The sequence below is a fragment of the Juglans regia genome, chromosome 8, assembly GCF_001411555.2.
Source record: "Juglans regia cultivar Chandler chromosome 8, Walnut 2.0, whole genome shotgun sequence".
Lineage (NCBI taxonomy): Eukaryota > Viridiplantae > Streptophyta > Magnoliopsida > Fagales > Juglandaceae > Juglans > Juglans regia.
Window position 1 is genome coordinate 14,606,509 of NC_049908.1, and position 7,542 is coordinate 14,614,050.

The window sequence follows — 7,542 nt, forward strand, 5'->3', positions numbered from 1 at the left end:
TTATTCGTTTTCTTTAGAAAAATTAAATTTTTTCATCAATAGTCACCGTAGAACACAACAAATCCACCGTATGATGTTTAGAAATGAAGAGTAGTATGTGTTTTGTCTAAAAAACCCACGGAATCGATGCATTTTTAAGTGTTTTCATGGCCGCTGAGTTGACTCATCCATGGCCAAGCTCAATTTGTTTTCCGTTCGAACGAGTTTAACCTACTGTTCAAACACTTTTTTAAAAGTTCGAACGGTTTGAACCAAACAAGTTTTTTTCCGTTCGAACACTTTTTTTGTCATTCGAATGTAAAAATTGTCGTTCGACAACTTTATATTATGTTCGAACGATTTACTTTGTATTAGCTTATTAAATTATTTCATCGTTTTATGAAATTGTTCTAAAACATTAATTTATTAAATTACTATTAGTATATAATTTTGTAAATCTTTTCTCATATTAGATTTTAGCACTAACGTTGAATATATATTTTATTTTTAAAATTTCAACTTCATAATAATGTCTTATAGGGGCCGTAAACGTGGTAGATCGGGGGGGACCTTCCATCCAAACAGTTCGAGAGCAGACTATTTTTCTTGAGCGGCAGGTAAAACTGTCTAATTTTGTGACTCTTATATGGGAGGGTCATTCCCTCCCATATGTATTCAATGATCGTGGTTGAGCACCAATTTTAGATCAGCGAGAAGGAGTGGAGCTCATTTCCTACATTGATATCGTTGCTAAGTTCTATAAAGAGCTCGGTGGTGCCAACCCAAATGACGGAGGGGCATACAAGATCTGTGTCCAATGAGCTCCTATTACATTTTCAACGGACCTACTCGCTACATATCTTGGTATTCCTAGGTTGGTTGATGCCTATCCAAACCTGCAGCCTAGATAGTCTGATCCTTCAGGTGATGCAGAGATGTCTCAAGACGAGGGACCAGTTTATACAGATGAGATTGATACACCTGCTGATCATGAGGTCTGAGACTTGATTGTTGGTCGAGATGCTCCAGTGTAGGATGGGATGAAGAGCATTAGGCAGGTAGATTTATCTTCTTTCTTCAAGATCATAAATTTGATCATCGCCAACAATATTGACCCTCGACAGCACAAGACCGAGTTTGGCATGGATCGAGTGAGATTTATGATTCGGGTATATATTTGAGAGGATCCAATAAGAGGTTCAATACATTACGATAGATACACTACCGTTTTAGGATCCTGATCACTCGATTTTTACTATATTCCGGGGTCATGCCAGAAGTTGTCGAGTGTGCATGGGAGCCGATGGGACCTATCAACAGCACCACCCTATCACAGAGCATGGGACACTCGAGATTTCGTTTTCGTGGACATGTTCCTCACAGGGTTGATATTCAGAGAGATGCACAGTCGGGATATATTGGAGTATCGACTGGTGAGGCATCTACATAGGCTGAGGCATCACGCACAACTACTCGTAAGGAGATGGCCGACATACTGCATGCTGGGATCGGCATACACACATCAGAGTTGATCGATGCAGTGCATACTGCCATGTCTGAGTTGCGTACAGAGATTACTGCTAGCGTCTCTGAGTTACGTACAGAGATTAGTGGCAATAATACAATTTAGGTCACGCTCAGTACTCGACTGACACGAGTAGAGAGACAATTAGCTGCAGTCGAGGATGTGTGCAGAGACCTCGCATCACGGTAGTTTCCATTTTTTATTTTTATTTTTGTTATAATTGTGGACAGTATATATGATGTTTTGATAATTTGCTTTAGTTGTAAATTAAATATTTTGTCTTTTCTAGAGTAATTATTGATTTATATTATGTGGTGTATGGCTGATAATATTTATTTAACTAAAAATCTTATTTAACATAAAAGAAATTATTAAAACATTTTTAAATTAATTACATAAAATTAATTAATGAATTTGTATATATGATATATATTTTTTATATTTAGAGTTACATACCGAGATTAATATTAAATGTTCGAATATTTAAGTGTGGTACTTAAATATGTTCGAACTAAATATATTTCATTCAAACAGTTTAGAAACCTTCCCGCCAGGTTTTGCCACCAAATATTTTCCGTTCAAACAAATATAATTATCGTTTGAACAATTTTGAACTTTTCCCGGCATAATAAATTACTTCACTGCCAAGATTTTTCTATTCGAATGTATTTTTTTCCTTTCAAACTAAAAAAACTTTTTGAGACGATTTAATTCATCATAGAAAATACTGTTCGAACGGATATTTATCTGGTCGAACGGTTTTATAAATTCATCAATTTTTTGGGATGGAATTTAAATTTTGTCTAAAAAAATGACTTTTAGGAATGAAATTTAGTTCGTCTCTAAATAATTTCGTCCCTAAAAGTCAATTTTGTTGTAGTGAAGGCTTCATAATGTTGTGATGACATGACATGAGCTGAGAAATTTGTAAATAGTAATGAAATAATTTGTGAATATTAGTGATATAGTTTTTGTTACGATGTTTTATTGAGTCCAATAAGAGTCAACCATATTGTTACCTCCTCCTTTTGTGCCCTTCTCTCTGTCTCCATATCTGCCTAGGAGTTAGAATAGATTGTTGTGCCACTCTATTGTTTTGAGCCATGTCGATACTGAAAATAATTGATGAGGGGGTTAAATTATACGTAAAAAAAGAAATGGATGCCATGAGTGCATGCATGGATGCGGATGCTATGATGCGATGTGATGTGATGTCAAACAGGTTACAGCCCAAACAAGTAAGGGTACTTGGGTTTCATTTTATCCTCCTTCTCTGAAGTGGCTTCTTCAATGTCGTGATTTCATCAAAGCACCTTCACCAAAGTAATTTTTCAATTCCTAAGTTCCTTTTCTTTCCAATCCACAGTTGAACAGGAACTTCCACGTATGTCAAGTTGGATTGTAACGAAATGTCCTTCAGAACGTTAGGGCGAAAACTACTACGGCTAACTCTAAGTCATGGGTGGGTAATTCAGCTTGTAGTTCTTAAGTTGTTAGGAAGCGTAAGTGAAAACGTGTTCATCTTGCAAAAGCACTTATCCAAGTCTTGATTTAGATGCTTTGTCGCATACCACATAAGGCTTATGTGGTTCTGACAGTGCTAAAACTTGTGCAATTGTTAGTCCTTTCTTGAGCTTTAGAAAACTTTGCTCATGTCTCTTCGTCCAGACATAGTTGGCATTATTCTTGGCTAGGGTTGTGAGTGGTCCTAAGAATTTAGAAAAACCCTCTACAAACCTTTGGTAGTAACCGACTAATCCTAAGAATCTTCAGACCTTGTATATATTAGTAGGACACTGTCTATTCACCACCGCTTCAATCTTACTAGGATCAACTGCTACTCCTTTACTCAAAATCACATGCCCTAAAATATCACTTCCTTGAGTCAAAATTCATAGTTTCTGAACTTGGCGTACAACCTATGTTCCTTCAATCTTTCTAGCACTAAGTTGAGATGTTGCCTATGTTCCTCTATTTGAACCTTCAACTCCTTTAATTCTAATGGAGCCATATGGTATGGTGCTCTATGAATTGGGGGTTATGGAAAGTTCCAATTCTATAATGAACTCTGTTTCTCTATTGGGGGGGGCTAACCCTGGCAAGTCGTTTGTGAAAACCTTAGGAAAATCCTCAACTATAGGTATCCCCTGAATCTTTTTATTCCTGCTGCAGTATTCAACTATCAAAGCTAGATAGGCTACAACACCATTAGTGATGCAGTTTTGAACTTGCAAAGCTGAGATCGAAAGGGGGAATAGCATTTATAGTTCCTCCCATATAACGGATCAGACCAACTTCAGGTGAGTCAAACACAATCTCTTTCCTCCGGCAGTGTATCTTGGCATAGTGTTTGAATAACTAGTTCATTCCTAATATCAAATCAAACCACAATAGACTGATGATAATCAAATCTGCCTCCATAGTCCTTCCATCTAGACTTAGAGGGCAATTTCTAATGACTCGAGTACACGTGACTATACTTCCATCAGGAATCGTAGAGCTTCGTCATCTATCTCACCGGGGGTAATGTCGTAGACGCGGGCATGGGTAGGTGGCTTTGGATTCGGTCTGTTACAAGGGTTAGGAGCATTTCTGTCTCCTAGTGCATTCTGAAGGCATTCCCGAATCATATGGCCAGGCTTACCACAGTTGAACGATACCCCCAACCTAAATTTGAACTATCTGTCATGGACCTTTCCACACTTTTGACAGGCAGTAGATGGGGTGCGCATGATGCCCTTTACCTAATTTGTTTCTTGCACCATTCCTCTATTAATGTTGCTTCCTCTCGCAGCAAAGGGAGAAGCCCTATTCTGTTCCAAGTTTATTTGAGGTGCGACATTCCGTTGCATCGCTTCCGCTATTGAAGCCACATTAACCAACTCTTGGATGTTATCAATGTGGAAGCAAGCTAAGTGGTTGCGAATCTAGGGTTGCAATCCTCCTTGAAATTTTTGAGCTTGTATCCTTTTGGTTGCTATCAAGTGTGGAGCAAATCTTTTGTGCTCCATGAATTTCGTAGCGTATTCTTCAACGGTGAAGTTCCCATGCACCAAGGTGGCAAACTCCTGCGCCTTCCGTTGCTTCATCAATTATGGAAAGAATCGATTATCAGATTCTTCCTTGAACCTTTACCCAGTTCAAGGCAGCCTAATTCCCATATCAACAACTACAGTTTGGTATCCCACTAGATATCAACTTCTCCTTGTAACAGAGGCCGCACATACTGCGCTTTCTGCTCTTCAGTTCAGTTGCTAATCTTGAAGGTCATATCGAGATCGAGTAACAACTTGTTGGCCCTCATGGATCCTTTAGTTCCCATGAAGTTAGGGTATCTGTATCAATGTTTTGAATACCGTACTAGAAGCTGTACCGGTCAAGGCACTGAAACGAAATATTTCAGTACCGATACCGTTTCGTGTACCGTTTCGGGATAGTCGATATATGAATAAATTATATATATAAATTATATTCCAAAATAATAGTCTATATATGAATAAATTATATATAAATACACATATATATATAAATTATAAATAGCTTAATCTGAATTGGAGGTCAAAAAATAAGCTTGTAGTTTGAAAAAATAAATAAATAAATAAATTTGGAAGGCCGAAATATCAGTTGGTACCGGCAGAAATATAGGCCGGTACAAGCCGAAATTGAGGCCGGTACCACCGATACTGGCCGGAATTTGGGTCGGTACGAAATGTATGGGGTACCTGTACCAGCCTAGCGGCTGGTACGGAAAATTTCAGCCGTACCAGCCGGTACAGTACAAAATTTAAAACAGTGATTTGTATATCAGAAATTTTTCATATGAGTAGCCTTTATTTTCTACTTGTTGTTGCCTTTTTGCTTGAGGGCAAGGTTACTGCTAGTTCTGTCTATGAATTATCTCTTCCTTTTGCTTCATCATCTCTGTTATTTGGCGAATTGCATATGCCATATCATGACCTTTGTCCAACAAGCGATCTTGCACTGAATTATAGTTAGTGAATGCTTGTTGGAGATCTCCCCATGTGATTAGCTAATTATCCTGTAAATAATTGCTTGTTGGGACTACATTAAAATTGATACATGTTGCTGAGAATCTTGCCATTATGCTATAATTATATGTGTAAATTGAAATCTGTAAAATTATTGGATTTTTGTGTAAATGGATTTTGAGGGTGTGTGTGTCACGACCCCATGTTGAGATGGGGCATTATTTTTATGGAAGTCTTTTGGTCACTCGGGAGTATTTAATACTGAGTGACATCCCTGAGTTGTCATTGGGCAATGCGCTCGAGTCGACATTGTAGCCTCTTTGCTTGGCCACAAACACATTGGGTGTGGAGTTGGGTATCGTCTGTTACAGAATCACAAGCACGATCGTTATCTATGGTGTGGCAAAAAGAGTTAGGCTATCCAGATGGTCCACATAGGGGAGACCATGGTGCACATGTTACTAAAATAGTTATTTTCAAAATGAAAACGAGATTTTTGTGTGTGTAATGACTTGCGTAAAATTTTTTATTGAATATTTAAGTTGTGTAATCATCATTTACAGTTGTATTAAATGTTTTGCAAAATTTTCCTTCCCACCTACATGTATCTTGAGTGTTAGACTTAGGCCCCGTTTGGTTGTTAAACTCATTTGAATTCAACTCAATTCAGTCTATTTTTAAGTTAAGTCTTACATCTCTCTTTACACGTGAGACCCACAATATTTTTCCATTCAACACTTCTTTATACGTAGGACCCACAATCTTTTTCAACTTCCCATAAAAACATCTAAACTCATATTAACATCCAAACACACTCATTTTAAGTAGACCCCATAAAACTCACTCCACCATCTCTACTCACTATTTTAATAAAGAACTCAAGTCAGCTCACTAGCCAAATGTAACCTTATTTTCACTGACTAAGATTTTGCAAAATCTTATCGTGGTAGTCCCACCTATGGTGCCGCTCCTTGGGACTGTAATTTTTGTTTAGAGAAAGAGTTTGGAGGTGGTTATGAGCATGGAGATCAAACAACGTAGAGGATTGAGGATTGGGTGCTGTATTTCAGTCTTTGTAATAAAATCGGACGATTGCATGTATTATTGTTTTGTTCGTGGGTTTGTGACAAGTGACTTATGGATATTGTAGTTAGGATGTAATTGAACTTTTCTAATACTGTTAACTAGAATTGGTTATGAAGCAACAACCTTATTCCAATCCCCTCCTGCAATTTATTTCAACAATTGGACATAAGGCATCTAGCCTGTACTGGGTGGATGCCATACTTACATGTGAGAGAAAAGATATGAATATTTCTTTTTCTTATCCAGGTATGGTTGAGAAACTCTTAATTAAGAAGCTTGATGAGCTTGTTAGACAGTACAGAATGCCGGCTATCAATAGGTAAATTCGATCTTATTATTGAAAACTAATACCATCTGAATTTCAAAATAAAAACATACATTGGATATGTTCATTTGCTTTAATATTGTGTATTAATAAAAATACTACACATATATAGCGCCCGCAGCTTCAGGAAAAGTATACCATTCATTATGAATTTTGTTATCATTAACCATATCAATCAACATGACATATTTTAAGAAGTGCTGGAAGTCAATCATTTAAAGGAAAAAACTTAGAATGTAACACATCAATATGTATGACTGAGAATGAGAAAATTCACATTGACCGACATTAACATTTATTTTTTAATGTGAAACTATAACTCTTTTGCTGAAAAGAGAAAATCTCAAATAATAAGAGTACTATAAAAAGGGGCGATGATTCATCCTTCGACCCATATATTTGCTAGCTTTCTTCCATGTCTTCCATTCACATTAATGTAAGCTAGCTTTACGTTTGAATGATTTAATTATATAGTATTTCTATCTTTTGGTTCATAATTTTTCTCCTGATCATCTGATCATATATGTCCACGGAAATAATATATAAGCATTTAACCCAAAGTACCACTTACATTTTGTTGTTTTGTATGATTGCTGAAATTTATATATTTATTTTTTTATATTTTCCATCTTAAATTC